Source organism: Petromyzon marinus, chromosome 24 (assembly GCF_048934315.1).
Source record: "Petromyzon marinus isolate PM22_M1 ecotype Great Lakes invasive population chromosome 24, UKy_Petmar_22M1.pri1.0, whole genome shotgun sequence".
Taxonomy (NCBI): Eukaryota; Metazoa; Chordata; class Hyperoartia; order Petromyzontiformes; family Petromyzontidae; genus Petromyzon; species Petromyzon marinus.
Window position 1 is genome coordinate 1410564 of NC_133690.1, and position 24464 is coordinate 1435027.

General features: G+C 47.5%; 1 protein-coding gene across 1 annotated transcript in view; it reads left to right on the forward strand.

Moving 5' to 3' along the window:
• Positions 1-8333: 8333 nt before the first annotated feature.
• Positions 8334-24464, forward strand: part of LOC116945470 (mitochondrial glutamate carrier 1-like) — a 103780-nt gene continuing 87649 nt past the window's right edge. Inside the window, exons 1-2 of the mRNA XM_032959792.2 lie at positions 8334-8455; positions 11560-11700. The gene's annotated coding sequence lies outside the window, so the exon portion shown is untranslated. The remainder of the gene's footprint in view (positions 8456-11559; positions 11701-24464) is intronic.

The following is a 24464-nucleotide window of genomic DNA, read 5'->3' on the forward strand; positions in this document are numbered from 1 at the left end:
GTAATAAACCTTTGGCGGATGCCCTTAAATTACCTCAGCCTCCGAGTGAGTCGTCGGGAACTTCTCAACAGATGTACGAGTTACTCGCGAACATCGCAGCAGATCAAAACGCAGCTGGAGTAGATTTTGTCACGCAGGCAGTTTTTTTTTTTCACGGGAAACCACAGACAAGTGGCAGGGAAGGCAACCAGAGCCCAGCTCTGTTGCCCCACACTGTATTGGGATGTTTGGCCAACTACATTAAACGAGTGTTTATACGTGTGCGAGAAAATCGGAGAACATGAGTAACACTCAATTCACGTATATAGTGGAATGTGAGTTAAAAATGAACCCACTTGCTGTACTGGCATACCCTGGGCAAGCCAGAATATGGCGACCGAATGTGTGTGATCCACCCACAATTATGCATTAAGTCGATGCTCAATTCCTATTTTCGTAATGCATAGAAAGCACCCGCTGCACGGCAAGACCCACACTATACATCCAGGAATGTCCATTCTTCTATGGGCGATTCCCATGTTAAAATCTGAACACATCTGCATGGATAAGCATCTATTGCTGTGTTCATTAAAACATGAGTGGGCGCATATGTGTGTTCATACATGAGTGGGCATCCAATAATTTGGTAGTCTTGGTAAGTCAAATTGGGAGCCCCTGTGGTCGATTTCATTGTCTAGGTCGTGAGAGTCATAGTCTGGGAGGTCCCATTGGTAGTCCTCGTGGTCCCTTTGTTCTCCTGGGTAGTGATTCGAGTGGACCATGTGATCCCATTGGTGTTCGTGGAGGGTTTTCACTCCCAGCCCCTGTGGAGTTTGTCACTGGCGCATCAGCGCCCGGTGGTTCGCCCAGAATGTGCAAATCCTAATGGTTTTGTCTCTCATTGATAACTTGGTATCGCTTGGTCCAAATAGTGCGATTCAGCCTTGCAACCAGCTCGTCCGTCTGTGGGTGGTAAGGTGAGGCGCGCAGCTTTTAGGTGCCAAAAATAGCGCGGATCTCCTTCTTAAAGTGTTCGGGGCTTATCCACCACATGCCCATTATTTTGTGCCGTCTGGTCTGAGAGAGGCCACGCAATGGGCCAGCGGGTCCTGTATTCAGCCCCAACCAGCAGATCATGATTCACTTGCGGAGTAGTGGGAAGGGACCCAGGGTATCTAGAGAAACTATCTCATCTCATCTACCTTAGAGAGTGATGGGTTGCAATGAAATGTTAGTGGTACAAAAGCGGGTGGTTTGCATCGTGCACAATCTTCACAATGAACGACCGTCAACATACCCGGACAGTAATCGTGATTTTTCAACCCGGCGCTAGTCTCGTTTTCTCCCAGGTGCATGAGCTGCTGCTGCTGCGTGTGAATGCCCTTAACCAACTTCCCTCGCCACGAACTGGGAACAAGAATGCATCGGCGCTGTGAGTCCGCATCTCAACATATTAGAAGGCCAATGATAAAAGTGCGACATCAAATGACTGAGATGCAGCCCTCTTTGTTGTTGATGAAGTCCCTAATGGGGTTTAAGGATGCATCGTCCTCCTGGCCTTGAATCCGATCGGCCTGAGTTGATCATAAACCACAAGGGCAGACTGGTCTCCCTCTGGCCCTGCTGATACTGGGGGCAATAACCCGGCTCCCCGCTGGGTCGATCTCCTAACAGCATGCTGAACCTGTCATGCACACACACATCCTATCGGGGAGCCTAGGCAAGAGAAAGCCTCGTCGCGAAAGCATACGTGTTAAACATACGTGTTAAACATACGTGTTAAACCAAGAGACAGCATCTGCGTTGGAATGGCGGGCACTCTTGCGATGAACGAAATCAAACTAAATTCCTGCAGTCGCTCAATCCATCATCCCATCTGGCTTGACGGCCGGTTGATTAGAGAGTATTATAGAGCCACGTGGTCAATGCGTACTTCTGGTCGTTAAGGCATGGGCAGGAGAACAGGTGCATTAAGTGCAGAACTGACTGCAGCTCGCTGCGAGTAACTGTATTTTTGCTCGGCGGTAGACAGAACGCGACTACGATACGCTACGACCATCTCTCTTCCGTTTTGCACCTGCAACAATAAATCCCCGGGTACGCGAGGGGGTGCCTCAATCATGCGGATACACAGCTGCTGGAACGCAGCCTCCTCTGCACTCCGTGAAAACTTCTGTGTTTTTTTTACTTGTAAGCACATGCTGTGGCTTTGCTATGGTGGGAAACTGGGGTAGAAATCGCAGATAATAGGACACAAATCCGAGGAATCTACGCACTTTCAAAACGGATGTTGGCACGGACCACTCTCTTACATTGCTGTATTTTCAGTGTCAGTAGTAACTCCTATTGCACTGATAATGTGGCCCAAATATCGGAGAGACGATTGAAACAGATAATATTTGGAGGGTATGTATGTTGAACTCATTTCGCACAGTACGTAGCCCACCTGGCTAATTAATCTAAGGTGTGTGTCGAGTTTCAACGCAGCCGTTCTGGGTGTTCCTCAAATGAGTGACCAAACACAACCACATTGTCCAGATATATGATGCGTGTATCCAGGGCCGGATTAAGATTTGTAGGCCCCTGGGCTACAGGTACTGTTAGGCCCCCAGTAATCTTTTCAAAAGGAAAACAAGTTTTGATTTAAAGCTTTCGTGACTGCAGTAATTCATATTCTTAGCTCTTTCGGTAAAGTCACGTTGAAGGGAAACAATAAAATATTAAAAAATATATAAAACAATAAAAATTCTCACGACGGTTCGACCATAACACAAACGGTCGTCATCAGGTGCGTCAGTTTGCATTAATTTATTTTTAAACGGTGTATTTATTTATTAAAAAAAAACGTCAGCGCCACGCGCAGCGATTTGGCAGTTTATTTAGAAGGACGAGTCCATCTATGTCCTGAATAGAGGAGGGGGGAGACGAAAAATTAATGTATGCTGTCTGAAAGCCACTGTAAGCGTGAACAATCAATTAATACCTGAAATGGTGTATCAAATCTTTCCAATGATTGCTAAGCCAGAATCCATCTTCTCGGTTGAAATTGTCTCTGTGCTTGTTTATGTGGATAGCCTCATGAACGAATCTCTCATGGTAGCCAGATGGCTTACAAAGAAATAAATAAATACACCGTTTAAAAATAAATAGATTAATGCAAACTGACACACCTGATGACGACCGTTTGTGTTATGGTCGAAACGTCGTGAGAATTTTATTGTTTTATATATATTATTCTTTTATTGTTTCCATTCAACGTGACTTTACCGAAAGAGCTAAGAATAAGGAAAACAAAGTTAAAGAAAATGTATTTTTACAAGGCTAACAACAAATAAAATTCAGCATTCACAAATTAAATACCTTTTCACTTAATCTTGATTTGAAGCTTTCGTGACTGCAGGAATCCATACTCTTTGGTTCTTTCGGTAAAGTCACGTAGGTAGAAAAATAAAATATAACATATAAAATAAAAAAAAATAATATATGAGAAATTATTTTTTATTTAATTTTTCACTTAATTTCTGGAGGCCCTCCAGCTGGCGGAGGCCCCTGGGCTGCAGTCTCTAATGCCCATGCCTTTATCCGGCCCTGCGTGTATCCCACTGGAGGCCGGCTAACACGAATCCCATGAACTTTCTAAACGTAACAGGAGCTGTTATTGAGCCCCATGAGCAAATAGTTAAAGTGGAACGGTCCGTGGGGTGTTCTAAAGGCCGTCTATGTCGACAGGAAGCTGGCAAAATCCAGACGAAAGATTCCAAAAGTACTGAAAAAATGTCGCCCCTACCAGTGCGTCTCACACGGGGGTGGGCAAACCAAAATAACCAGAAGGGCCAATTTTTTCTAATTCGATAAAAAAAGAAAACTCAGTATTTCAAGAGCCGCAATGCACGTGCTGAATACGAGACGGTGGTGCTTCATAAAAAACGCCACGAAGCAGCCCTTAAAGAGCTGCACGTAGATCCGGAGCCGCATGTGGCCGACCTCTGGTCTTCTAGCGAGCCATCAATACACGGCATGGGGTAAGCGTCAGACAACGCCATCTTATTCAGTTGTTGGAAATCAACGCAAAACCGCTGAAAAACCGTAAGATTTATTTTAAGAGGATCACTGGCGCCCCCCAGGGGCTAGTGCAGGGACAGATTGTGCCTGTACGCAACATTTCAATTTGGCTCATTTGATGTGAGTTTTGCCTCATGGGCGTCGCATTCCCCGTATCAATGTGATGTTCCCTCAGATGGTTCCGTCCCAATGCATGTGTTCTGACTGAAATCGTCTCCAAATTACCGTAAAAACGCCCAAGGTGTATCCCCCTGAGCTCTTGACAACTCTACATTTCCGAAAGCAATGGTAACTATCCACCTGACGTCACCACTGAAAACAGACGGTCACTGCATATCGCGATTTAAGATGCGCTTCTGCGGCCGTCTGGAACGCTCTTTCGACATTAGGAAGCCACTGAAGATATGCACTTTTAAATATAAAATGAAAACACATTCCGTTAGAACTGCCTTTTGTTTTTAGTCTGCTGTCCTTCCTCCGCACGTCTGATTAGTTCGGTTCGCTACGTACGGTGCGAAAAAAGTTCAACATACATACATTCATAGGGATCCCCTACTGTCACCACTAGTTCTGATTCATCGCGATCGAACCCGGTAAATTATACTGCAAAAAAACGAAAATATGTTTTTATTTTACCAGGTAAGACCCAATGAGCTATGTAGCTCTTTTTCAGAAGCGACCGCGCCACAAATGATAGCTCAACGAAGTGGCTCATCCTGTGGAAACTTATATCAGCCAAATACTTTTAACGCATGTCTGTAAATGTGAAGGGACAAAATAGAGGACCCGGAGAAAAATCCACGTGCTCACGGGGAGAAAATGCAAACTCCAAACATGCAGGCATTAGGGTCGGGATAGAATCCCACAACCTTCTTCACACCAGGCGAGGGATAACATCTCGCCACCGCGACGCAGACGGGGACCAATTTCGGCCAGTCTAGTACCCGCATGCACAATGGATGCTGTCTCTCTGCCATGTTCCAGAACTGCACAAACAACCGCTGGTTGCCACTGGCGGAGCCAGTGGGGGTGGCACGTGCCCCCTCAATGATCCGATCGAAATCCCTCATTTCGATCGAATTATTGGGGTTTAGCAGTAACAAATCGGCATTTTGCGACCCCCACTGCCACTCTGCAGCATATTATTACGTGCCAGGGACTCGATGAGATGATAGGACAATAGGACAATAGCAGTTATAAGTGACTCACAGAATTGTGCGCAGTTGCGTATACAGTACACGACTTCCCTGAAGGCATCAACACCTTCAGCGAGCGCGATGGCGATCACACGCGGTTCCAATTCGACCCTCGTCAAATCAAAAGCAAGGGACAAGTCCTTACTTACTAACAACTCCTATTATTATTTTTATTGCTGGAGGGGTTGCCCCCCCTACCTGAAAATCCTGGCTCCGCCATTGTTGGTTGCTACGCACCACCGTTCCTGCTCCTACCAAGGAGTGACGATCAGCTACCCCCGGGTGAGGGAGAGACCAGTACATGTGAATCCAGACGAGCAGTAATCAGGGGAGCTCTGTAGTGCAGGGAGATCGAGACCTGTGCTGCTGGCGGGATGGTGACAGTCTCGCCAACCACCACCTGCACAGGTCACAACAAATATAGTCGCTCTCCATTTGGCGACTCCAAACGACTATTACAGAACACGTGCTTGACCCCAAGGCAGACCCCGCAACCGACCCTTCTCCACCGACTGATGCACAAACATGACCCAAAATGTCCATTCTTCCACCAATTTCCGCCACTTAATGCTTCTGTACCGGACATCTTTTCCGACATTTCGCGGGTAACATGTCACCCGCACACCAAACCCCTCCAAAGAGGTTGCCAGAACCGATGTTCCTGACGCAGTTACTACCACCATCTCTTTATAGGCGGCTTGCAGGGTGGTCTTCTTGGACCCCGGAAGAGTACAACGCTGTCACGGGTACACGTTGACACCTTATCCCCAGTTGTGATGCAGTGATATGCAGCACATTTCCTTCGTGTGTGTTGGTGGGGCCGGGAGCTGGCGGTTGTCTTGCTCGACAACGGCAGCTTTTGATGCCCAAACAAAGGCAGCAACTGGTCTGAATCAGACTAATTTAAATCAGGGAAACAAAATGGTTGATAAAGACAGGTAGGGGTAATTGAAGCCCACAGTTGGAAACAGGTGACCCAACGCTAATAATATGGCCGATGGCAAGGCAGCGGGGGGTGGGGCTGGCTCGGTATATAAAGGGCTGAGCCAGAACAGATAAATCGTGGACGACTGATGTGTTTTCAAGTGCGGGAGCGCAACATCAAACCAGCAACAGCCAGGGACAATAAGTGCTGGAAATAAAATCTTACGCTCACTATAGAGAATGACAAAATAGTTTATTTGTGGGTGGAGGAGAGTCTATGATAAGGCTATGCTTGCAAGGGGGCCTGGTGGCAGTTCAGGCTGGAGAGCAGAGGTGCGCAGAATGCGTTGAAGCCTTGGACGGGGAGAGGTTGCATCGGCAGGAGATCCGGCAGAGAGGAAGCCAACAGCCTTCCTGCAGCCCAACAGTTGGCCAGGAGATACAACGACCTGCGGTGGCGCTCGTGATCAGGCGGTATGCAGTCCAGAGGACTGAGACCTGTAGGGGATCTTGCACTAACACAGCGATGAGCTATCCTCCCAGCGGAAGTTCAGTGAAGCGTATGGGGCTGCACAGAGCCATGCAGGCACTTTGGGAACGATTTGTGTGGCGGCATTGCGTAGGACCATAGGCATGAGTGAGGTTTTGACTATACGCCTTAGCAATATGACTTTGTGATTGTATTCCTCGAATGTGTGGCCCCACTTGAGGCGCTGCCCACATCCCACTCATTGTGTGTGTGACCTGGTGGGAGCTACACGTTAAATTTCCAAGCCCTTGAAATTTCCTCTGACTTGGTCGGTGTGTCCCTGCTGTTGTGCCCACTGTCACCAACCTACAACAAAGATCACTCGGGTGGAACAATTTAAGTTTGCCGGGGGCGTCGCGTTCTGGGGAAACCTTGGGTGAATCCACTATAGAGAACGCGTCACAACCACCAAACCTTTCCTGCCCTCGGTCGTGGGCAGCGCTCTCAACGCCCCCTCTGTTCACGCCAGGGATCTAAACGCCGCTTTAAAGCTCGTATAAACGCATCCCAACTCCCGCTAGCCAGCACGAAGTTCTCGACTTGCCCCAGCCGTTGAGGCAATCTCCGCAGGCCGGCCGGCGACAGCAGCAGCCACGCAGGGGATACCCTAGGTCCTCTGGATAACGCCAGGGCCATTCTGCTGCTTTGATGGCTGGTTGACCACGGCCGTGATGTTCGCAGCAGCTCAGGAGTTCGTTCGGACAGCAGCGGCGGCGTAACCAGCTGCGAGTCGCTGTCCGGGGTGCTGAGTGGGCAGCGTTCGCCACTTCCTGTGATGGTGGCACGGTTGAGGGTGACGGCGGTGGAGGCGCAAGCGGCCCGTTTCACTCGCTTTTCTCCTCCCTTGCTTCCCTGGACTCCCTCTGAGAAGGTCTTCTTCTGCCAGAACGCGGTATGATGAAAAATCGCACCAACGCTGCCATCCTTTGAAAAAGAGTCCTCACGAGGAGTCCTGGTAATGGAACTTTATTGTTTCCCTACCAGGACGATTCGTAGGGTTGGCTACGCAAGGTGCGAAATACGTTCTACATACATACACACACACTCGTAGGAGCTCGTTCTTCAGCCACGTTTCTTCTCTTGAAGTTCGGAGCTCTCGACACACATCCCTTATGCCCTCTTACTCCTGAACTTCTGGAACATTCCACAAGTCCCTCTCAGCCCCTTTTTGTCTCCCACCAAATATATCTTCTTTGGGTTTTCTCTGATCCCCGATCTCTTTTTGTCGCGCCTTTTTACCACTATCCTATTTATTTATTTTGGGTGTGACCTATATATTTGCCGAACTGGCACCCAGTTCATAAGAGGGTTCTTGCATATAACATCTGGCAGTTGAACAGCATTCTTAAAATTAAGCCTGGTTCTGCTGATGAGACACTGTATGCTGAAATCATGCACTACCAGAAGGCCGTGGGGCTGATGAGTTTTGTATGAAAAGCTCTTATTTCTTTATGTGGATAAACAAATTAAGATGGAAATAATAGCCTCCTTATATATTTATATTATTTGGCTCTTTCGGTATTTTTGTTAATTTTGCCCTGCCCATTGACTGAGGACCCGCCCCTACCCTCCCTTCCTTGCGTGGGTCCTCCCTTCTGCGCTTGCCCCCGCCCCCTTCCATACATGGCCCCGCCTCTCCCCACTTGGCCCCGCCCTCGCCGCCGGTTCTCGGATTAATGCGGAGACGAGAGGACTGTGGCTCACAGAGCACAGTAACACAGCCTCCTCCTCCACCCTCCTCCGCCATCCTCCCCACGACCTCCAGGTAGGCGATGTCTGCAGCGGATGCGTCTGGAGGCGGTATCACCATGACCGGCGTGAATGAGCCGGCATCGCCGCGCGTCCGTGTGTCACTGTCCGTGTGTCACTGTCCGTGCTATTGTGTGTCGGTGCGCGTCAGGCGGTGCACACGCTGACACACACACAGTGGTGCGCTCACATCAATGGTGTGCAGGCGGTGTGTGTGTGTGCGTCAAACACACGCTATGGGGAGCGGTGGCGCAGTGGTTAGCGCGCTGCGCCTCGAATTCAGCGACTCGATTTCGATTCCCGTTCACGACCAAGAACAGTGGGGGATGTTTGAACTGAACCTGGTGCCCCCACTCTCCCCTAGGTAGACTCAGCCTTAAATGCGTACCTGGTGCGCGGTGTGTAAACGTCAGCACTCTGGAGGCAACGGCGGCCTTAATTGGTGCTCGCTCACAGAACTTTCCCCAACAGTCTATTCAGGCTATGGGGGGGGATCTTCGTCTTTGTATTTTGCCACGGTGTCTGCACCGACGATGACAGCTGCACCGGGTGCAGGTGCAGAGGAGCGGTGGCACTGCCCGTGCACTGCGTGATGCCGGGCGCCTGCCCGACTTGCTGCTTCACTGTGATGCGTGCATGTGGATAACAGACGATGTCGCGCGTGGTGTTGGTGTGTCTGCTGCACGTGCCTGATGTGTGAATGTTGCACATTGATATGCACGCGGTATGTGCATGTATGTACACTGGGTCAATACGCTTGCCCGTGTGTGTATGGAGAGCGGTGTGAGGGGTATGGTGAGTATACTTATACTCTACATTGGGAGCGGAGGGGCAGCGGTTAGCGCGCTGCACTACGAACCCGGTGACTCGAGCTCGATTCCCGCTCACGGCCACCATCTCCCCGAGGTCGATTCGACCTCAACTGAGTACTTGGTGCGGTGTGTCAACATCATCACGAGGGAGACAAAGACGGCTGAGCGTCGGGCTGGACACAAATTCCCTCGTGTACCGTGGTAGCCTTCATAGGTGCTACTCGCTAACAACACTTGCCACAGCAGTCTGTTAAGGACTATACGGGGGGGGGGGTCTGTGTTTTTTTGCATTTAATGAGGGGGCTTGTTGTCTGTGTGTGTGTACCCGAGTTTATGAATGAATAGCAGTTTCAATGTTTTATCACGGTTGCGGAGCAAGGTCACAACGCCCGGAATGCCAAGCAGCCAGCAACAAGCAGCTATATTGAATGTATATTAGATAAGGAATCATATGTTTCTTGAATGACGAGAGGTTACACGAACGCCAGAGACGCTGGGAGGGAATTCCAAATTGGAGCAGTGTTAGGAAAGCAGCAGCAAGATGTAGTATGTATGACCTGCAGTGTGTGTGAGTGAGTGTGTGAGCGAGTGTGTAAGTGGATGAGTATTTGAGAATGTCGTTGTGACCAGCAATATGGTGGTAGAACACTGTGGATGAGACGAAACAGTCTGGTAGATAGTCATCGACGTGGGTGGAGGCATGGAAACAATTACGTTCATGGGAACAGTAACCCTGGTTTGTAATAAGGAGGCGGCTGTCTTTAATGATCTTCAAGATGATGGGCAGGCCCAGGTAAAGCTGCGTGGCTGGCAGTCAGAGCCATTCATGTTCATCTTGCGGTGCGACAAGTATGTCCTCTGGCCCCTACACTAATTCACATTTTCTCTGACGAAGTAGTTAAATAATATTTCTATGACTGTACCAGAGAAAATTCCATCTGGTACAGATAGAATGGGAGGCTAATCGATGCCCGGGTACAGTCAAAGGATGGCTCTCTCTTGGTCAACCATGTTATGTATGCTGATCAGGAAATTGCTGATCAGGCATAACGTGATCAACCATGATTTGGCGCTTTCGTGACTATTACTCTTTGTTTTTTTCGGTAAAGTCACGTAGAAATAAGAAATAATAATACAATTACATAATAGCATGCGACGTTTCGATTGCAACGCAAGCAATCATCAGGCATAGAAGAGCTAAATGTATCACTCTTAACCTATAATTTAGCAATCTTTGAAATAACGTAATCAGCCAGACCATGCGTTAATTGTGTTTTGACCGGCCCTCTGTGTTGCATTATATTGTTTCCAAATTTTTCTAAATCTTGTTCGATTTGATGTGCTTCTCCATCTCTCTTTGTCTCCCCTACATGCTAAGGCCTCGACACAGAGACCCCATCTCTCTGTGATCCATACGTTGTGTCTCTCTTTGTGTCTCTGTGTTAACTCCCTCTACTTAGGTGTCTGTATATATATATCTGCGGTTCTGTGTTTCCTCTCTCTCTTAAATTTAGCTCTTCTATGCCTGATGATTATTGCTTGCGTTGCAATTGAAACGTCGTATGCTATTATGTAATTTAATTATTATTTCTTATTTCTACGTGACTTTACCGAAAAAACCAAAGAGTATGATCAACCATGTTATGTATGCTGATCAGGCAATTGCTGTTCACTCATAAGAAGTTGGAGACTACTGCTGAACCTGGAGCATGCTACTTATGGATAGGACCTTACCATCAGCCACATAAACAAGGCACCTGCCTGGATTATTTGCCATAAAATACTCCACCCCCTCCACTCTCCATGAGTGATGTGGCAATCGTAGCAATCGTAGCGAGAGTGGACACTACCGAGATACAGTTTCTGTATCTGGGTAGTGTGCTTTTGGCCAACTCCGTTATGGTAGTGGTCTCACTTCAAAGCAGTCTAACTACATCTTTTTATCAGATGTGTAACGCTGTATGGAGCTAAGTCACCTATTCATATGAAGTTCTGGGTCTTTTAAGCCACCAGTATGCCCTCTCGTCCCTATACTTTCGAAATGTGGACCCCTTTAAAGAAACAGCTGGCCTGTCTTCGATCCACCCTAGTTTTAGCCAGACTGAATTGTGTGAGGAGCTTACAGTTGCTTGGAAGACCTGGACAGTCCCATCATAGCAGACGAGGCTATGTTGTTTGGGTAATGTAGCCCGCATGCCCAGCCACCGCATGCCTCTGTTTGGGCAGAATGGGCACAGCACGGGCTAGAGAAGAGATGGGCTGATGTGGTCCAGGAGGATGTGGAGCTAATTTTATTTGCCGATAACAGGTACCAAGATCGACCCCTGTGGAAGAGGCTCGTGAAGGACGCTCCTGGGCAGTTGGAGGCAGTCGCCCTCCAACAACAGTGGAGGGCAGAGAAACGGCACTTGTGGGGGCCGACGTCCACCCCACCGCCCTCGCTAAGCAGGTGGGGCGCGACGTCCACCCCTTCCGCTCCCTCTTCCACCACGTCGGTCGGCTCCCGCCGGGCCCCCGCCGACCGAGTGATGGGGCCCCTCGCGCTAGCGCCCTCTCTGAGGGACATACTCGTGCTGCTGGATCACAGCCGCACGGAGTGAACCCACATATCTGCGTGCACCACAGCTAACGCTAACGTAGCATACAGCGGCACGCTCACGCCCACACCTGCGAGCGATTACCTCACCGCGCGCCCGTGCTGGGGCTCCGCGTTCACCCTCGCAGCGCGTTTCCCCACGCAGTCGCTCTACAGATAAATCACAGACACCACACCGATGCTCTGTGCTAACTTTTATTCGCGTCGCAAACCCCGTCCTGCCCGGAGGGAATTTTCTGTGAGCAGAGGCTAGCCTACTGCTGCCCAAGTCCCCAAATACTCGCACGCCCTATCACATACCTCGCGGCTGTACTCATGGTGTCGCACAGACGCTGTGAGAGTCAGAGGAAGGAAAAAAAACTTTTGCCTATCACTACCTTGTAGCAGCACTCGCTGGCATCACACGGATGCTGCCAGCGGCTCATTAATTTCTTACTCATCCTGTTTAATCTGGAAAGACGTCCGGCTGGCGAATACACATCCTGCTAGTGTGTCGTCGGTCTTGGGCTGGGGGAAGTCGTGGCGCTGCAATTCCCTGACCTCATGGTCTGCTCTGCTTGCTTAATATTCCGCCCCAGCACCTCCGATGTCGTGTATGACTCATTGTGGCTGGCCCGGTGAACATTTTTGCGCCCATACAATTTTAAGCCAACTCGGGCGCACCGCAATGTGACCTGTCCTGCGAGGGTCGACCAATCTTCTGGCACCGGGAAACCGTGGGACTTTCCTCCTAGGGACCCTTTCGGATTAAAACCCGGTGTGCCAGGCAATCCCCTGCCAGGACACTACGTGCGTGCGCTGCGTGTGAATGCTCAGTGTGGGGGCCAGCGGGGAGTAGCGGCGCTTGCAGAGTTGCTCCGAGGCCGTGGCACCACACACTCACAACAAGCGGAGCGCCGGGCAGCATAAACACAACCAGTTTTTTGCACAGGTAGTCGTATTCTTTGGATCTTTCGGTAAAGTCACTAAGATAGAAAAAATAATAAAAATAAAAAAAACACGACGTTTCGATCACAACACAAGCGATCGTCATCGGGAGGAAAAAAGAGGGGGAAAGCTGCTAAAAGCAGACTGTTTTAAAGGTTTAAAATGGGTGTAGCCCAAGGGTCATAAACGAAGTGGACGGGCGAGTGATGTTAATGTGAGAAATTAGCATGTTAATGTAAGATCGGAGAGCGGCCTCTACAGCGAGCGTGCTTAGGTGACTCTGTTTATGTTAGAGATACCCATAACGCCTGGGTTTGTCCAATGACCTCCTGACAGTGAGCCTTTCACACTTTACACAGCCTCGATGTGCATCTCGTTTGGTACAAGCGATGTGGCGACCTCGCCTTCACTTCGTGGTGATTGGTGCTTGTTGCCTGGTCTGGCACTCCTTACCAAGCTGTGCGTCTTCTCGGCCACAGTTATGCTCGCTCATCTCTATGCTTGTGAAGCATAGACCCCTTTACAGGAACACTTTTGCTGGCTTAGAACATTTAGGTTGGCGTGATTATGATCCATCTTGAGTTTTACAAAACTGGATTGTGCTTAGAGATCCTAGATAGATCTGGACAAGGTCTCCTCAGTGTGCTCCTCCGGCAGGTGAGGTAATATTAGCTGGGTCATGTAGCCTGCATGGCCAGCCACCGTTTTGCCCAAACAGCTTCTGTTTGGCTGGAATAAGGCGGTTAAACAGGCATGGTATGGGCTAGAGAAGAGATGGGTTGATGCGCTACAGGAGGATGTGGAGCTGAGTGGACTTGCAAATAACTGGTACCAGTGATGTCAAGATTGGCCTCTGTGACGGGTGCTACTGGGCAGTTAGAGACATTCGCCCTCCAGCAACAATGGAGGGAGCAACGCTCACAACAAAGAGCAGAGTGCAGAGCGGCTAAATTTCAGCAAGTCTGTCTCTCCTGTGACCTCCTTCCAGCGAGCGTTCCACATTTCACGTGATATCTCTGCCGCTTCGTGGTGAATGACGGCAGTTATTGTATATATGTGTGCGTATGAATGGCAATATATATGTTTGTGTGTGTGCATGGTAACCACGTGTGAAGGAGGCAAACCACTCACGCTCGCCCCTGTGAGGCTGGCGCCGTCGCTGTACAGTGAAACGCTCAATTATTCACGGGTGCGCGATCGTCTCGCATAGAGCCAGCTGCCCAATCGGGGCCACAGCATTCGCACCAAGCCCGCGTCATTAACAATATTGTCACAATTATCACCATCACAATTATAAGAATCAGATTAGCATTCTAAATAATGTGTATCAATTTACATGTCAAATACTATTTTACAATAATTATCAGCACTGTTTCTATGATTATAATGTAGTTGATTTTCCTGGGAGCATTCAGTGTCACATCTACAAATTCTGAAGTCTTTATCTTGAGATTTTAATTACGCGGGATTCTGTGCGCGTAATCCTCACCGTGCAGGCAGAATTCACGGCAAATGGCCCACAGTCCTCTGGCGTGGAATCAAACCAAGGCCTTGCCTTGTGGCACGCCATGCCTTGTCTGGTGCACAACTCTCAACTGTGATTTACTGAGCTGATGATGGTCGTCAATATCACTGCCTTTTAAAAGGAAAATTATAAAGGTGACGTTTCGGGCAACTACCCTTCCTTACATTACGTAAGCCAGAAAGGTATAGCTTTCTCTGAGCAGTGAATAATAATGATTACTTTAACTGGTAATGCACCACAGTATCCGCTTGCACGCAAGGGAGAGCGACTTAGAGGCATGAGGAGGGACCACAGGCAAGTGGGAAAGGCAACAAGGCGGTGAGCTGGCGCCACCAACAATTGTGTAAGCTCTGTGGTCCTCTATATATTAAAGTGTTATTAGCCAATGAATGAGTGTTTATATGTGGGAGTAAACTGTAGCATCGGGAAAACTCACACATGCAAGGGCGAAACACTCTCCCATACGGGTGCAGGAACAGAGGCAGTCCACATTTGTGTTGTAGCAAGTTCTCCTCGGGGAAGGAAGTTTCACAACATTTGTGCACGATACACCAACCCTTGCTTACAGGTGTGTATCGCCACCACCGACCAGCTAAAGAAGGGCCATGGCCGCAAACATCGCCTATTATATACTTGCCCTTTAAAGGCAACGTTATTAACAAATACATGTGTTGTTGTTTTGTGTGCTTGTGCACCACCGCCAACGCAGTATCGCCAAATAATGTGTGGTGCCAAAAAGGGCGTAATGTCACATTTCACCGTCCTCTGACATGCAAGGGTGCAACATATATCCCCAATTACATCAATGCCTCTTTTTATATAAGCAAATGTCTTTTGTAAGGACTATTTGTAAGGACTATCTGTAGGGCTCTCATTTTTAAAACATTTGGCAAAATTCTCCACCTTGAGAAGCACGAGTGATGATGCCAGCAAGTGGTAACCTGCTTGCCGGGAATATTGAGTGGGAGTATTTTATGAATATTGGGGGGCATGGGATTCGAACTGTTGACTTGAAAAACTGGCTCAGCTGCGATCACATTTACCACTGGGCTAGCTGGCTACCTGACTTTAACCATAAGGAGGAGCCATGCAGATACACACATGCCTGCATATAAAGACAGTCGTCAGAACATCACATTGTAACTGTAGAGACAGTGCTCTGTGGTGAGTGGTAACTTCTACAGCAGAGATAGTTAATGCATTGTTTTGGTATCAGCATTTTACTGGACAAGCTGTGCAGCGTTTTATTATTGTTGGTTTGTCACACATACAAGGTGTGCTGACATGATCAGTTGCATCGTTAAGGAGTTTTGCATTGTTTAGACTTTGATATCAAGTCTAACAAAAAAATAAACCCTTTAAAATAGACCCGTATGGCAGAATTTTCCAATTTTGGGTATATAAAATATTGGCCCCCCTCCAAACTTTTTATGGATGAAAGGAATCGCACAATAATTTGTGGAACATTGTGCCATCAAATCTGTTTGTCGATGTTTGGACTAACCTCTGCAGTACGCCGCAGGTTATGGGACCTGTGATATGGTTTCCCCCATATCGACGTGGATTATTATTATTGTTTTTGATGGTAGGGAAACCATTTCGAAACCAAGCTTTCTACTTTTACTGTTATTCTGTTCCCAATGGCCATTGTGAACAATGCATGTGTGTGCCATAAGAGGCTAATAGTAAACAACATTTAAATGCTGAGGAGAAAAAAATATTAAATAAATAAAATGGGAGGTAAAAAATGCCTTAAATCAGTGCATTTAAAAGCAGTAGCTGGAGTGTTTATATATATATAAAAAAAATGGTCTTTCTGATGGCGCACTATGCTCTATCGATGGCCTCAAGTGTTCGCTGTTACAAGAAAATTGTACAACCGATTAGCATGGTTGGTTACGTACGGTGCGAAAGAAGTTCAACATCCATCAGTACGATGATTAGGTCGAAGAGCCACCCCTCGGTGGGCCCCCTAGCGGTCATACCCGACATCACGCATTCTCACAGTGGGGAAACAATTCTGTTTTTTTATTCTGAAACTTTAATTAAATGTTTTTTTGTCTTCTATCCACCAATCTGCGTGTTTTTTTAATTTTAATCAGATGCAATTAAGCATAGGCCACAACCGACAGTCACAAATGCATTGCTATAATTGCTTGGTGTGATATAATGTACGCATTAGCTCGCCGGACTGGTTGTCACTCGGCTGTATATGAAGAAAATGATCGTGTTGTGTAATAAGAATGCAAGTACAATTGCGCACAATATTTCACAGATATAATAAATGACGGCGATTCTGAGACGCGAAGCCGAACTTGGTGTTGCTCGAAACCCTGGCGAAAGAGATTGGGCCTTTAGGTGTCTCTTGAAAGTCTGTGTAGATTGAATGCTGCTGCGAATGTGCAGTGGGATGATGGTGCTTAGTCACGGAAAGTAGTGCAGACAGCAAGTATTGAGGTGGGCGCTGTGTGCCCGCCCCTAGCACCTGAATTACACCAACCCGCTACCCACAATCCTCACTAATTAGCATGCCATCTGTATGGTAGTAGGGAATAAACAAGAGCACCCTATCTCTCCATGATCAGAACAGGAACCCAATGGAAAGAGGAAGGGAAGAGAGCCGACACTCAAAATAAAAATCCAGAGCAGATCCTCTTCAAAGGTTATTGAAACATACCAGAAACATAGGTGAGATCACGTGACGGAACAAACACGTGCATCTTAACTAATTATCCACTGGTGAACACCTGACCAAACTCCCATAAAGATTACACGCAGTCGCCTGTCGGAGGGATGGATGGGTGGGAAATCAGTAGACGGTGGCATCGATTACAAAAATGTTTTCAACAAGGTATTAAATTGTTTTTTTTTAAATCGTCGATAAAAAATATTAACTGGTGTGTTAACGTGCTATCATCACTGCTAATAACATCAAACTCGATGGGTCCATTTATGAAGCCATGGAAACACGCAGGCCTGGCTGTGGTTCTGGACCAGCCCGAATTCAGCCTGGCAAAATGTTGTCATGGAGATGAGGCATATTAGTATGCAGTGAATGCCCAAGACTCAAACGATTCATACCTTTTTTGTTGAGCCAACATAATGTGTACGAAATTATTCCAGAAATGCCGATCCTGTCGATTTGACCCTTCATTGAAATGTTGCCAAATTTCACTTGATGAAAAACCGCACATTGAATACACATTTGGCATCTGGGAATATGGATGTCCATAGCAATCATTGGGAGCACACCAGCCTTTGTTTTTTTTAACGTGTGAGACATTTTGACTACAGAAAGGAAATAGTAGCCATCGTAAGTCTCAAATCTCACCGTTGCGATGGGCCCAAGTAGGCATAGGAACCCATCAAGGAAAAGGTGCATTTGGTGGCCAGTGTTTTGCACGGCATTCCAGACGCCCCTCTGTTAACACATGCACGCTGGCAGTGTGAGAATCAGAGCTGTTGGATTCACATGTTTTCTGCAGGAGCCTCGTGAAAGAGCTGAGACTCGCTGAGTGTTTCCTGGGTAAACACAGGACATTACCGTAATGTGTTATTGATAACACTAACGATGGTCACAATGAAAGAGGCTTTGATCCATTCATCTTTGTTGTGTTAATTAACTGAGCAGCAGCTCTAACTGGACACCATTGCTCAAACACGGGTAACTGGTGGACACATTTAATTAGTGCCGGCAAATTAATTATAGAACCGGGAAACGCGCGCACCGCGACCCTGCTGCCCCCAGCGCACCTCCGATGAGTAGGGCTGGCTACGTACGGTGCAAACGAAGTTCTACATTCATACATACATGAACTAAAAAACTAAAGTATTTTTTAGAATTTATTTTACCAGGTAAGGCCCACTGAGCTGTACCGTTGTTTTTCAGAAGCGACCTGGCCACAAATGATAGCTCAAACTACGTAGCCAAATACTCCAAACGCATGTTTCTAAATGTAAAGGGGAAAACCGGAGGACCCAGAGAAAAATCCACGTGACCACGCAAATTTCAAATATGCAGCAGTCATTGTCAGGGTTGGGATCAAACCCATGACCTCCTGTATACCGGCGAGGTAGTTAACATCTCATAGCCACCGTGGCGCCCATCGCAGTGCACGGTACTGGGATGCGGCTCCCTCGGCCTTACCGGGAAGGTGGCGGTGAGCGGTGCCCCGGGGGAGGAGAAGGATCGGGGGGGGGGCTGTCGGGGGGAGGATGGAGGGGGGGGCTGTCGCCTCGGCAGCGGTGGTTGCCATGGCACGCGCGGGGGGGGGAGGTGGGGGCTCCTTACACGCGCGGGGGGGGGAGGTGGGGGCTCTTTACACGCGCGGAGGCATTCGCGTTCAGAGCGGCGGCGCCGCTAATTCCGCGGCTCCGCGTTGCGGCGGCGGTGGCGGCGAGCTGACGGGCTCAGGGGGATGATAAAAACACCGCACACGCGCTCACCCACCCAGCTTAGCCCGACTCTCATTCTTGATATTAATATTGTTATTTTAAAGGCACTGCATTTTCGTGTTGTGCCAGGGTGGCTCAGGGGGTATTTGCCTGTGGTTGATACTGGACATCAGCGAAAAAGATCTTTATACAGCTCATTGGATGCCTCCAGTGTAAATATATATTCTGATTATATTATCCAGAACTGGGGATCCCTGGAGTGTGTTGGGCGTGCGTAATTCCATCCGCAGCTCTGACCCATTGCTGGAAGTTTCATATGTCTCTGGCTGGTGCCAATCTGTCCCTGGATTCAATCGCCGTTTAACTTCTCACAAATTGGTACCCATTTTATCTGAGTCAACCCCCGTTCGGACAGCAACACGCGACCTTCTCATGAGCGCTAAATAAACAGTTGAGGCGTTTTGGTTCATCACCAAACTAAAATAATGTAGATACAATTAACTGACAGGCAATCGACTCTTTCCAACAGCGTCAGCATCCCATTGTCATTTATTTTAAGAGGCCGCATCCTGCTGATGAGACAGATACGTTTGAAGCTGTCTAGAGGTTGTCTTGTATCGATGAAAACTACCGTACTGTGAAACTGCACTGGGAAGAGCCATTCGTTGACAGACTAAATTATGCATTGTCTATTTATACATGGTCATGTACGTGTGTGCTGCGTGCGATTTGGCAGTGCGCGACATGGTGACTTTGTACATTTCCCATCTTTGAATCGGGTCCTCTGCCACCGCACCACCGGGTGGGCTTATCGCAGTAAGCTTGCACTCGCGACGCCGTCACAAGACTGTCATCATCGTTGAGCACGTCCTTTGGTGATCCTGCTTCCGCGTTGGCACTGGTGCACGGGCACACGTAACAAAAAAAACTAAGCACATTCGTTAATAACACTGCCTTGAAAGGAAAAGTATATAATAAGCGACTTTTCGATCATTACCTTTCTTAATGGCACATATGTCAAAGTGGATTAGTTTAACACCTAGGCTTTCGCGACCAATATCATCCATAATAGAGGTTTTTGGGTTAGATCGCGTAAATATATAAATGTGTCGTTAAAACCCACCACCACCAAAGTAGATCAGCTAAATATTATTATTTATTTATCCTCGGTGATATTCCAGTGGTGCTTGCCATGTCTAATCACCAGACAAAGACACTTTAATTCGGAACTTTCACGGCAGGCAGTGCATCACATTGTGCCAGAGAAATGGCCTCGGAAAAATGTTACAAATAGACTTCAGCGACGTGGAGGTGTATCATAGGAGGAGGACGTTGCAATGGGTGGCCCGTGTCCAGGGTGGGGTAGCGCAGGTGATCGAGGTGGGCGTTGCAGTGGCGAACGAGGGGACAGACCCTGAGTCAGATGTGAAGGGGCACTGCAGGAGCGCACCTCTGGGAGGCTACCTCGGATATGCAAGTGACATCTGGCAGAAGGAAGGCAGTGATGGGGAGACGTGGCAGTATCGGTGGCTTTCTTGACCGTAGATTCCCTCTTGATCTGATGGATCTTGATTGATCTTGATTGCATCGCAGTATTCGCCACGTCTGTATCATCCAGCATTGCTGCTTTCAATTTGGACACCCAACGGTACCTCGTAGTTAAGGCTGTCAAGAGAGGTCAGTTGATGTTACCATTTATTGCCCATGAACCTTGTCGTGGTGCGTTTTGTTTTATCAATTAATTTTGCCGAATTATCCCCGATGGCAGCAATGAGTAAATACCTGGCACGAATGACGTTCGGGCAAACGCTCTGCACACCTCTTATAGTCATGATGCCTGCACCACTGACACCGGTGGATTGTAAAGGGACCTGACTATGGGCACGATGGAAGGGGGACGATGACTCATTTACAATGCAATTTGCACGTTGAAATTCTCACCACAATTGATTGTTTCTCATATCTGCCTCAGGAAAGACATACATTTTGCAGATCAGATGCCCTCAATCACATCCTTTCATCGCGGTCACTCGTAGCCGGCGTGGAATCGCCACGACTCCGTCTTCATGGGACTGCACAAGGCACATGATAACAAACCGCCTCGGCTGCTGATAGGGACGCGATTGCTGTCGGATCTTGCGGTGCTGTAAGCCGTTGCGTACCACACCCACATGCCTAAGTAATTGCTTGCCTGAAGAGGGCAGTGGAGTGAGTTTCAGAGCTAGAGCTGGAGCGTTTCCCTTGCCCGCGTCTATATTTAATCTCCCCCATACGCGCACAAATTTATCTCGTAAAAAAAAATCACACATTTTTACACAGGGACCACTTTGAAACCTGGTCCTGACTTTGTAGAGAGTGAGGATGGTTATTATCGCTCTCCGGTTTCTCATTCCACAAGCTAATCAATGCGGTGTGAGAAGTAACTCAGGTCTGTCGCACCCACAACATTCATACGGCTCTTGTAAACATTTTATATGACCTCAATTTCCTTTAATGAAATTGCATCTGCTCCATCTAAATTATTCGCCGGACTGTTAAATCAATCATTGGTAGGTAGACAGGCAACAGCATAAGCAGACCTCATTCGCTCTGGGTTGTTTTGTGACTGTCTTTGCATGGATATGATGCATTGTATTATTTATTGACAACACCCACGAAACGCACTCGCCCCTCTCCTCTGATGTGGTTGTTTTTAGTCGTGTGACAAAATCCGCCTGAGTGCGAGCTCAACTCACACATCGCAAGCTGCGAGACCAACTACTTGTTGGGAATTGACTCGGTCCATCATCCCTCCCGGGCGAATGATATGAGTATTGGGGGAAGTGAACAGTGTTCAAGCTATGGGGAGACTGCCTCTGCTATGGGGATGTGGAATTCTGATTGCTGGATCAGGTGCCGCCTACGGATATGACTTTAGCCCTATTGCTACCTTGAGCAGGGAGGCTCTCCTCTCTGAATTAGAATAATTATTATAATAATTATAATAATCATCTCAACTTACAACCTCATGCCAATCCTTTTCTGGATGACCATATTTCATCACACAGCTCAGTGCAGGACTGGTTCGGATATCACTTGTCACTCATGTTAGTCATAGTCCAGAATCAAACCAAGGTGGCCTGGTTCATGGTCCAGTGTGCTAACCACTGTGGCACTGTGCTGCCACTTCTTCCCCCAGATGTGTATATCAGAAGCATAGTGATCATATTCGTGAACATTTTTATTTATGTTGCTGTTATTTCTTGTACGCCACAAAATCGTTGTTTTTCATTCACAAATGTTTGTACTGCCGCATACTCGGCTACATGTTATGTATTTGTGTTTGTTATATCGTATTCCCATGTCAAATAGATCCCACAACGGGATGTCATTTGGCTTAAAGAATACAATGCTTACACAGGACATTGCCACCTGAGCCACCAGTCTTCAATGGGCAAATTTAATCTTTTATGTCACCTGGCCCCCTTCCATAAGCAGTGAAATTCAAGGGCAGGAACATTTGATGTCTATTGGTTAATGCATTGATTTTGTTATAGATCAGTGGTGAGAATGCCTTTGTATGTGTTGTTTATTGCTTATAAAGGTCACTATTTTGGATAATTATTTTGACCAGCGCAGGATATAACTTAATTGATATGCAAGTGATTTGATTTTGTGAACTCCAGTTCATATGGGTCATAAGTGAAGAATTTCTCAGCATTACCATTATCTGAGAAATGTAGTTTGGTGTGAACATTTTCATCGGAAAAATTCGCTCTCCCTCACTTTGTTGTGTTCATATCACTTATCAGACAATGAGTGTAAGGCGTGAGATCCACTTAGCCAAGTAAGCCATGAGGAGCATTTTTGTTGTGAAGTCGTTCACAGTGAATGTTACACGTTGGATGATGTGATCGGGAAAGAGAGAAATACATACCTTTGGTACGTTCTCCTTTATTACCACCAAATACCTTGTGCAGCTGCATAATCAATCTGACGTGTTACGCAGACATCTGAAATTGAAGGTGTTAGTTGTTTCCCCAATGACACCCGCTGGCCTACTTGCAAGAACCCAATAATCATTGCATCTGGTTTGTGCAATTAAGTGCAAGGCGCATTCCAATGGCACCATCATTTATATATGGTGGTGTATTGGATGTCATGAGGAGTTTTGTTGAAATTGGGGGGTTAAAAAGGTGGAAATTCAGAAAAAGTAAAATTTTACAGGAATATCGTCGGCAAGAGGAATATTTTTTGTTTCGTTCACGTTCTCCTGCGACGTACTGTGTGGGAGATAACGGAGCATGACCGAGGGATGGATACTTGTGAATTATAGATATACAGATTGTTGACGGCCCTGGATGTGTAGAAGGGTGCCGGCTGGCTTTCAATTTTACAAGGATATTTTGAGAACATTTCCCCTGGATGTCATTCTATGATTGATCTCTTAAATATATTCCCATTGATGAAGCAATGTTAAAAGTATATGCTAATGTATTTTTAAAGTATAATGATTGCAGACATTTTGCAATTATCTTTTACAGTGTTAATATTTGTATGCTATATTATGCTGCACATTGCCACATTTTTGATCTTAAAACAAATGATAACCCACATTGAGAACTAAAATTACATTTGCTTCCAATGGGCCGAGTTTATTGAGAGTGATGCATCACATCACCGCACAACCACCCTGCGGAGTGCTCCGTGATCGGCAGGATGTTAATCTCAACCCAACGGCCCGAGTTTGATTCGAGGCCATATCTAACGTCAGTGTCAAGCGATATCTGAACGAGCCTCAACCCCCCCACCCCCCTTCATCAATGCGCATGGTGGGGCGTTGTGAAGAATATTCAAACATATCTGCCAAAACTGACACGGGACGATTTCATCTAGCAGTGGAATGACAAACGGGCTGTAAACGTATGACTTCACATTGGCCGCTGCTTATGCTGCTTCAGCCTGACCAATATTTGCAGCATGACATTCGATGCACTGTGCTGTAAATTTATGCGTGCTGGCTGCAGATCGCGTGCCATTACACAGGAATGCACTCCCATGCATGTGCAAGTGTGTTAGAGAAAGCGGTGTGCTGCACATGGGCTCAGCGCGGATCAAGGGCTCAGCGGCGGGGTGAGCCGTGGCATGGCCTCCGCGTGTCCCATGTGCACCGAGTCGTACCAGGAGGCTCACTTGTACGTCTACATGAAAGCTTTTTCCGAGGGCTGTCAATCGGTAGATCCTGATTATGAATTTATACCATGCACTATAGGAGTGTGCTTTTGGGAACATTTCCGTGTATGGGTGAGGATGCATTCTGGGGAATTTCAGGCCGAGTACAATGTGGCGAGACCAATTATGGGTGAACGTGTGTTTGGTGGCCAAGGGCGAATGTTCGTGGGATTTTGTTTGTTTTGGAGGTAGCCAGGATCGTTACTGATTAGGCCGAGTGTGTGGGGCGCCAGCTATGGTTCTCTCCTTGTGTGTGAGGCAGGTGGAGGTGGTGAGCCCCAAAGTAGACTCGAGCCCATAATAGAGATTTTTTGCGTGAGATCGCGTAAACAAATGTGTTGTTAACCCACCACCACCCGACAAGCCAATTAGTAAGGTTTGTCATGTAAGCAAACGTGCCAATTAGTTACTAGTTCAGCACACCAGAGTGTGCTGAACCCACACCATTTACAATTTGAGTACGACGTTTCGCTGCTGATTACAACTAGCATCATCAGGCGATTTGCCAGAATTCTGCTAAATCATCTCATGAAGCTGGTTTACTCTCCAGCACACCACG